Source organism: Carlito syrichta, unplaced genomic scaffold (assembly GCF_000164805.1).
Source record: "Carlito syrichta isolate Samal-C Ts95f unplaced genomic scaffold, Tarsius_syrichta-2.0.1 Scaffold307339, whole genome shotgun sequence".
Taxonomy (NCBI): Eukaryota; Metazoa; Chordata; class Mammalia; order Primates; family Tarsiidae; genus Carlito; species Carlito syrichta.
In genome coordinates, this window is record NW_007251435.1 from 165,377 (window position 1) to 174,665 (window position 9,289).

The following is a 9,289-nucleotide window of genomic DNA, read 5'->3' on the forward strand; positions in this document are numbered from 1 at the left end:
AATTCTTTGCTTTATTCCCATGGCACCAACTCACTGACCTAATAGTGCCCTAAAGCACAGTTGGGATGGCATTACAGAGTGGCAATGATATTTACATTGATTTATGTAGATGCTGTTTGTTGAATCCTCTCTGGTGTCCAGAATACCATGATTTAGCTTTCACAAAAGAAGTCAAACAATGAGAGATACATAGCATTAATAGTTTGAATACCTGAAGTATAATACACATAAGGACTATCATAAAAAAGGTTAAAAACCCTTAAAGTTAAACATGTATATTTTGTTGATAACTCAAAAGACATAGTTATTATCAACCAACAACATTAAATTACTCTAATGCACCAAAAGAATCACTCAAGTCATGTGAACTTGAAAAGCATTTGGGCTTATTAATTTATGAGCACTCATTTATTTTTTATTAATATTGTTTTGTAGACATGGGATCTTGTAATGTTGCCCAGGCTGGTCTTGAACTCCTGGCCTCAAGCAATCCTCCCATCTTGGCCTCCCCAAATGCTGGGATCACAGGTGTGAGCCACAGTGACTGGCCAATTGCTCACTTATTTATAAGTCAATTTGGTACCGTGTAGTCAGCATACAAACAAAGACATGTATATATAAAAATGCAGACAGGCCGGGTTCGGTGGCTCAGCCTATAATCCCAGCACTTTGGGAGGCTGAGGTGAGTGGATTGCCTGAGCCCGCGTGTTTGAGACTCACCTGGGCAACTTGGCGAGACCTCATCTCTACAATAAATCAAAAATTAGCCGGGCGTGGTAGTGCGCACCTGTAGTCCCAGCTGCTTGGAAGGCTGAGGTGAAAGGATCGCCGAAGCCCAGCAGGTCGAAGCTGCGGAGGCCGGGAGCGGCTGCTGCACTCCAGTCTGGGAGACAGAGTGAGACTCCAACTCAAAAAAAAAAAAAAATGCAGACAAACATAGATAAAGGTTTCCTAGCTTTGATTTTAAATTGCAGCCATAGATAGGTAAAATTCATTAGTTTAAATGGATATTTAGATTCCAACTGTGCCTTTGTATGTGGAACAAGTTATGGCTGAAGCCCTCACTGAGTTTTAGGGAAAACAGGGTAGCAAATTTACATTTCAAAACACAGAGAAATAATTTAAGCTTCCCAAAAGGCTAATAAAATTTTACATTATCCTTGGCAAAAATAATGTCAACAAAAGAGAAATAGACCAGGGAAGTTCATAATAGTTAGCAAGGGTTTAAGAAGAAAGGAATTTAGTCAACTGAGAAGCTTTTAGAGAGAACAGAGGCCTCAAAAAAATGTGTATATTTTATATATTCTAATTATTAAGATGACCTTGGTTATATAGCTCTTTTTCAAAAACAAATCTTTTCAAATCTCTTATTAGATTTCAGACAGGACAAACAGTCAATATTCCTGCTTTTGTACTTTTTCTTCTTCTTTCTTCCAAACCAAAGCTACTGCTATGTGTGGTGGACTAGGCAAGCTAGAGTTTTGGGTTGAAATTATTCACCAAGACAGTTGTGAATTAAGAAAGACAGGTTTATTAAAGGGAAGATATGTTGTGAAGGGCATAACCACAGGATAGCAGGGAGAGTGTCTACTGTTTACAAAGAGGCAGGGGCTGAACAGCATTGATACCGTTGTACAGGGATTCACTGTAGGCCAGGGAATTGCCTGCAGGGCATGGAGAAGTTTTGCAAATTGACTACAGGCATTGCCAGAGGTTCGCAAAGTGGCTGGTGGGGTTCTGTTTCTTTAACAGCAATAGTTGACAGCGCTTTCTTTGTCATGGAACCAGCAACAAATGTTGTACAGCTGGCTGTTTAGCTTTTACAATTCTTGTCAATTATCTCATTTTGAGATTTTTCTTCCTGGATATAATTTACCCAATTCACTCAATTGATGCTGGCCTAATTGGACTTCATGTTTTCCCCCAGGTACCTTTCCAAGTGAATCACCAAACCAAGAAGATTTTTACCAAAGTTATCAAGTACACTTGGGGTGTCTCCAAAGAATTCTCACAAAATTCACAACCACCCCAAAAACAGCTCAAAGAAGGGAAGGTGTCACTATTTGCAAATGGGTACAACTCACATCTGTCCAGCCATTTTCTGTAGATGACCCCTCCGCTGACATGCACACACAAAGTTCAAATAAGATTTAAAGAAGACAGAAGATTAAGGAGACGGAGACAGCTGGTAAAAGAGGGAAACAAAAGCAGCCCATGGGGATAGTGCCACAAGGCAAGAAAATGAAGGAAGGTAAATTTATGAGAAGAGTAGCATCTGCTCACAGATTCCTCTTGCCCTGCTGGCACCATCTGTGGGCTGGTAAGTGCTGTCTCCGGGAAGAGAGGATTAATGTGCTGCCTTCAGGCAAAGAGGAGAAAGGCACAGAGAGTTCCCATGCATTTTAACTATTTAGCTCAATAATTCCCATTATTTTAGAGAGGAATTTCATTTCCTTCAGTAGAAAGGATTACAAATCACCAACCAAATTAATTTTTTCTAAATATTTCGCTCCTGAGCTAAAGATATCCACTGAGGAAAGAAATCTTATGATGGTCTAAAGAACTTGAACTCTGTTTCAAATCTGATTCCACCTGGAATGCTGCTTAGATAATTCTCTGAGTGTTAACGTGTCAAATATTGGATGGTAAGATTTACAATTCTAAGGGTACAAAGAAAGGTCTGCAGGCAGTTTGGGCATTTAAAGGGTTTTCTGGGGGAAGAAAAGACATTTTCTCTCTCTCTCTCTCTCTCTCTCTCTCTCCATATATATATTCAAATCTCCTAACTTCAGGGCGAGAGAACTCATCTTCATGTACCTTTTGGTTTAAAACCAAAGGGAATTGGTCACAAATTTTTTAAAACTCTGGATTACAAACAATAGAAAGCAGTCGCAATTTTAAAAGCGTGCTATGTAATTTTGTGCCAAAAACCATGAAACCGCTGGTGCCAAGATGATAATATCTTGATTGGAAACTTCCTGCCAAGAGACAGGGGTGAAAAAAAGGCAGTCTCCTCTTTTTGTGTTTTTCTGAAACCAATCTCTTGCAAATTAGGCAAAAATGGAATCTCCGTTCTAAAAGTAGGATATTTTATGACTACTTGAAGTCAATCTAGAGCCCACATAATAAGTGGCTTCAAGAGGTAATTATTTAGCGCAAGGAAGGAATGAGACCTGACTTTGTCACACACTGTCACATTTCATGCTTGCCTGGGCTTGATAATTAAAAGGGGCTCACATTCTTCACATAAAAAAGTTTCTTTTCTTTCTCACCCCTAACCTAATCTCACTGGTCCTGTAACAGCCTGTGTTATAAAAATCATAAGGTGTTTGTTTGATTGATTTTCTTTTTGGTCCCTTTTAATGCATGATTGCTAGCATATAATCATTTTGATAGAGGGTAGCCAGTAATAACTTATTATCTTCATATCCTAACTCCCAGGGACTGTCTACAACATTAATAAACTTGTTTTTCTTTTAAAGAACAATGGTCCTGAGGTCATTCAGATCTCCTTGATGGCATCCAGAAGCTTGAACAGCTGAGGGATGGAAGCAGCTTTGATTCTCAGTTCACCTCCTACACACCTACCATACGCATCAAAGCCCCTAGCTATATTCAAAGGCAGGTTAGATTTGAGAGACTGCTTCGCCCACCTTCATGCTTTGGCTAACTGGAATAAACCTTTCTCTGTTCCTAAGTGCTGATGTGCCAGTGTTTGGCTTACTGTGTATCAGGTACTTGGACCTAACTTTTGGGGTTCTACAGCAGAATTTGGTGACCACGACAGAACGACTGTGCTGGTGACTGATGGGCCTTAGCCAGATGGCCCCTAAAGCTGCCAGGCCCGTTGTTTGGCGGGGGGGGGGGGGTCCTATGGTCACCTTCTTCAGTCGGCATTGACCACCCCTGGCCCTCTAAAATCCTGGAGCAAAAAAAATCTTAGATTGTGAACTAGACTTTTGGATTGGATTTGAAGCATAAGTTGATGTGGCACACACGGCCCAGCCACATCGCTCACTCACGCCACTTGTATTTTGAAAAGGACCCATTTGAGAGAAGAAATGAAGTAGTGGACCATACTCGTTTGTCTATTTACTTTCCAACAGGGAGTTTGTGTTATGTGTGCATGTGTGTATATGTAAAAATATTAGCCATAAATAATTCAAATCACTCCCATAGTGCATCCCCTTTGTCTGCAGTCTCCAAAAATGAGCCACTTTTGGCTATCAGCCCACGGGGGGAAAAATCAATTTTTTTATTATAACACTGTTTGGCCTCAATATACCTTAAAGTCTGTGGGAAAACTGCCAATAAGTGGTAGTCTAAGTTATACTATAATGCAGCTAGAATTGTTCTGTAAGAGGGAGAGAAAATGGAACGTGATCCACATGTCCAGGCTTTTAAACTTTTGTATCAGAATAAAGCTGTCAAAAAGAGGTGTAATTTAACACTGGGGGGAAAAGAAACTGGCCCCAAACTAAGGCTTTTGACTCTCCAATACTAAATGGGAAAGATGAGGCCCCGACTGGCACTCTGAATCCCCAAATAATCACCCTGCTCCTCTGCCCCTTCCCCAGCGACCTGTGGCTCCAACACCTCCCCCTCCTTATAAGACTTTTACAGCAGAAGTGGGATTCCTTCAGGCCCCTATGAGAAAAAAAAAATTGAAAACACAGGCTGTGGGCTGCCCTTCTCAAACCCCACAGAGAACCCAATATGGTCCTTTGGTAGGGCAGTTGCCTCTCCATCAATTCCCCGGTGGGGGACTGCATGAGAAGAGACAACCGACAGGTTTAATGTGGGTGCACTCCCCTTTTCCCACTTCAGATCTGTTCAATTTTTAAAAAGTCCAATGACCCCTCTTATTGTGATGACCCCAAGCAAACTGCTAAGCTATTCTTATCTATGTTTCTGATCTAGCTCTCCACATGGACAGCTATCCAAGCTGTATGAAGTGTACTGCTCACAGTGGAAAAAAAAAAAAAAAGGTGTGTGGTCATTGTTTTAAAAGCTAGGAAAGAGACAAACCAGCTCCATCTGGAGAATGAAAACAATCCCCCCAGGCCAATGAAGTCTGTCCTCCCACAGAGCCCAATTGGGAGGTAAATGATAGAGATTTTCCCTGCTTAGAACACTATTGGAACTGCATCCTTAAAAATTTTATAAAAGGGGTCCCTCAGGTTAAAAGCCTCAATAAGATACAAAAAATACAACAGCAATCAAATGAAAACCCTTCACAAGTCTTAGAAAGGCTCTATCAGGCATATCAAAAATATAATGATACTCACCCTTAGGCACTGAGAAACCAGGGAATGGTCAATTTGACTTTATTAGTCAGAGGGTCCCTAATATGAAAAGAAATTTACAAAAAAGAGATAGGGCCCATTATATAGTCAATCTCACATTTGGTGGAGTTAGCCTTTAAAACATACTATGTGTGAAAAAGCACAATTAAAGCAACAAGTAACCTGCTAGCAGTGGTGCTTTCCTGAAGCAAAGGGGTGGAGGGAATAAAAAGAGGTCAACCTCCTGTTAGGATGAAACTAACAGGCCTATTATAAGGAGGAGATACATTGAAAAAAGATTGTCATCTGGGCCCAGTGGCTCAGCCTGTAATCCCAGCACTTAGGCGGAGGCAAGTGAATTGCCTGAGCCAGTGGGTTTGAGACCAGCCCAGACAACTTGGCAAGACCTCGTCTCTACAATAAATAAAAAAATTAGCCAGACGTGGTAGCGCGCACCTGTAGTTCCGGCTACTTGGAAGACTGAGGCGAAAGATCCTCGGAGCCCAGCAGGTCTATGCTGCGGTGGCCGTGAGTGTGCCACTGTACTCTAGCCTGGGTGACAGAGTGACACTTCAACTCAAAAAAAAAAAAGGAAAAAGAAAAAGAAAAAAAGATTGTTCCAAACGGATCAAAGTCACCAAGTGCGTTCCTCCTCAAAATCAAATAAGAAAGAATAAAAAAGCTTTAGATAAAGATGAATATGGCCCAGGGGCTCCCTTAGACTTGAAGTATTCTGTGCTCCATGAGAGTCCTAGGTACAATTGACAGTGGAAAATAAAATGACTCATTTCTTACTTGACACAGATGCCGCATATTCAGCAATTAATACTTGTCTCTCTCCAACATCGCCCTCCTGGATACTCAGTTGTTCTCTTACAAGGGACTGTGAAGGTCAAAGCTTTACTTACCCCCAGGCACCTCAGCTCAGCAGACTAAGCTCATCGCCCTTACACACACCCTCCAATTGAGTAAAAACAAAACAGTAAATATTCATACAGACTCTAATCATGTTTTCTTGGTGATGCACACTCATGGAGCTATTTTTAAAAGGGAAGAGGGCTTTTGACTAGCAATAATTTTAAAATCTGTAAATGCTCCCCAAATAGTGACTATCATCCACTGTCCTGGTCATCAAAAAGGGGACTCCCAAATAGTAAAATAATAATAATAATAATAACTTGCCAACCTGATGACCAAGCAGGCCACAAAACCAATGGACTTTGAGGCTTTCTTAGCCCTGTTGGTATCTCAGATCGATCTGACCAAGTTCCAACATTGCTGTGCTGAGACATTTAAAACAAGTGGAGGATTAGGGATTTACATCCCCAGTCCTGGCCCATCTGGACTAAACATACAATTCAAATCATATCATATCTTGGTTCCCAGAGTCCTCCTTAAAAATATAGTGAGTGTTTCATCTAAGCACTCTTTATGGGAGAGATTCAATCCTTCAGTGACTATGTAAAAACTTAACTGGTCCCAATATACTACAGGTCATCGAACGTGTGTTCCAACAATGCACGCCTTGTGCTCAAAACCTCCCTAAAACTGAGCTCCCACCCCTTATTCAGGGGCTACAACATTGAGGGGACTCTCCGTGTGAGGACTGGCAAGTCAATTTCACCACAACGCTGCGAGCACCCAGAGATAGCAGATATCTTTTGATTTTTGTAGATACTTTTACAAAATGGGTGGAGACATACCCTACCTGAACAGAAAGGATCCCCAAAGTGGCCCGTGCTTTACTTAAAAAAAAAGAACGCCCCAGTATGACGATTCAGTATGACAACAGCATAGTGTTTATCTCTCAGATAGTACAGACAATGTCTCAAGTCCTAGATGCTGAATAAAAACTTCATACAACATGGTTACCACAATCCACAGAAAAGACTGAAAAAATAAATCACACTATTTAAAAAAAATTGCTAAACTGTGCCAAAAAATGAATCTAACTTGGGACAAAGTACTGCCCTCTGACTTGCTGAGAATTCAGGTCACTCCCCAAAACAGACTCCAACTGAGCCCTTCCTTTTTTTTTTTTTAATTATTTAGAATTTTGTTTTAGCACAACCTCAAGAGATTTTAAATATTCTGGAGACCTTTCTTTACAACATGTGAAAATACCTCATCTTGCACTTTATTACATTAAAAAATGGAGGCAAGAAAAGCGGCTACCTGTGCATACACCATTCCCCTCATATACCACAGGACTTTTTCTGAGGTGGAATAATATGGCTTAACTTTGATATTTTCGGCATACTTGTTCCTAGTCAAGTGTAAGATACTAGAATGTCTGCCCAGTCACAAATCCCAAGGCTATCTCACCTCAGCCTATCTGAATGAGCTGCCAGAGCCCATCAATATAATCTCCAAATTACTCCCAATTCCCAACCAATCTATATTGAACAAATGAATAGCATTACAAGGCATTTTAAAGATAACTTCAAGCTTCTTTCACTTACTCTTAATCTAATAAGGCAGGCAGTCACCTTTCTACTTTCCCCAAAACTTACTTGTCTCTCCCATTAAGGCCTTTATTAAGATACTCACATTAAAACTGTTATCTTCAAAATCTCTGTACTCGCCCTATAACTGCCATTTCCCATACAGGCCTCTGATATCCTTGTACTCTGAAAACGGTGGGCAACCTCCACCATTTTAATAGCAACTTAATTTAGTGCAATAAGGTTTCTAAAGCCCACTTAACAAATACAATACAATGCAATACAAGAACACAAATCCACTTTTATTTATTTACTTTCCATTAGTTGAAACCCTTGAGGGGTACAGCATCACACGAATTCTGTGTCCAATGGCCTTAGCAGGAAGGTTGCTTCAGAATTTGGCACAAACCATGCCACTGTTTCCACGAGCCCAGGTTACCTTTCCCCAAATTACTCTGGTTTTGTTTGGTTTGCCACCAGGAGTCACTGTTTTTCTTTGTTTTAAATTCATAAACACATTTCCTGCCCAAATAGAATTCAGTTTCATCTCAGTCATAAACACCTTCGGTTTTGAGAAGAGCTATGTGCGCCCTTTGGTTCTGGAGACCTCACTTATAGCCAGCAAAAATGGTTTTGGATCACAGCCTTCCAGACATATTTGCCTTTTAGAAGTGCTGTTCCCAGCATACCTCCACAGGTTCCAAGAAGGCTGAAGGCAGATGGCCCAATGGAGCCCTTTCAAAATTTTTTGTGAGAGATCCCTCCTGGTCACCCCGGGACTAAGATCAAGGGATAACTCTTCTTATTAAAAGAAGAGTTATTATTAGATAGTATTTAAAATTGTTTAATAAAATACTAACCTCATCTCATGAGTTTGCTTTTGACAGGTTGGCCTTCTCACAGATGTGTCTCTTCTCCCCTTCCAGGCCAGATATGAAGTCCTGTTTAAGTTCTGGAGGGAGATTGGGCTAGCTCATCAGTGGGAGGACCCTAGGAATCCTCCTGATCACTCATTCGTCTGTCAAGCTGGCCAGACTTAAACCACAGATACATCACACCCAGATAAAAAGTGCCCTTCTCCAGCCCAATCTATTAAGTCATCAACCTGAATGGACTTGCAAGCCAACTAAAATCCTAAAGCTGCTTCTTAGAAAAATCCCACAAATAAATAAAGCCTTCTGTTATTTAATTATGAGAGTCTTGCTAATCCCCGTAATAATATACGGGTTTATGGTGTCCATCGAAACCAATCTCTCTGCAATGGGCACAACATTACACAGATAGCCTACGACAATAAGCTTGCTAGGTTTATGGGTTGTTACCGATCTCTTGCACTCCTGGGTTACCTTGGTGGATCTCATTCCTACAGAAAAATGACTGGATACATTTATCAACCTTTATACAAACTAGTCCCAAAAAAATAAGGTCCCTGGTGTCCTAACACAAAAAAATACATGAGATTATGGTCCGACATTAATATAATCCTTCACAACTCAGGTCACAGAAAACATCTTACTATAAATCAGATTATTCAGCAAAATTTTGAATATGCTACTCTTC

General features: G+C 40.6%; 1 pseudogene; it reads right to left on the reverse strand.

The window, feature by feature from the left end:
- Positions 1-8,039: 8,039 nt before the first annotated feature.
- Positions 8,040-8,385, reverse strand: LOC110596222 (annotated as a pseudogene).
- Positions 8,386-9,289: the final 904 nt, after the last annotated feature.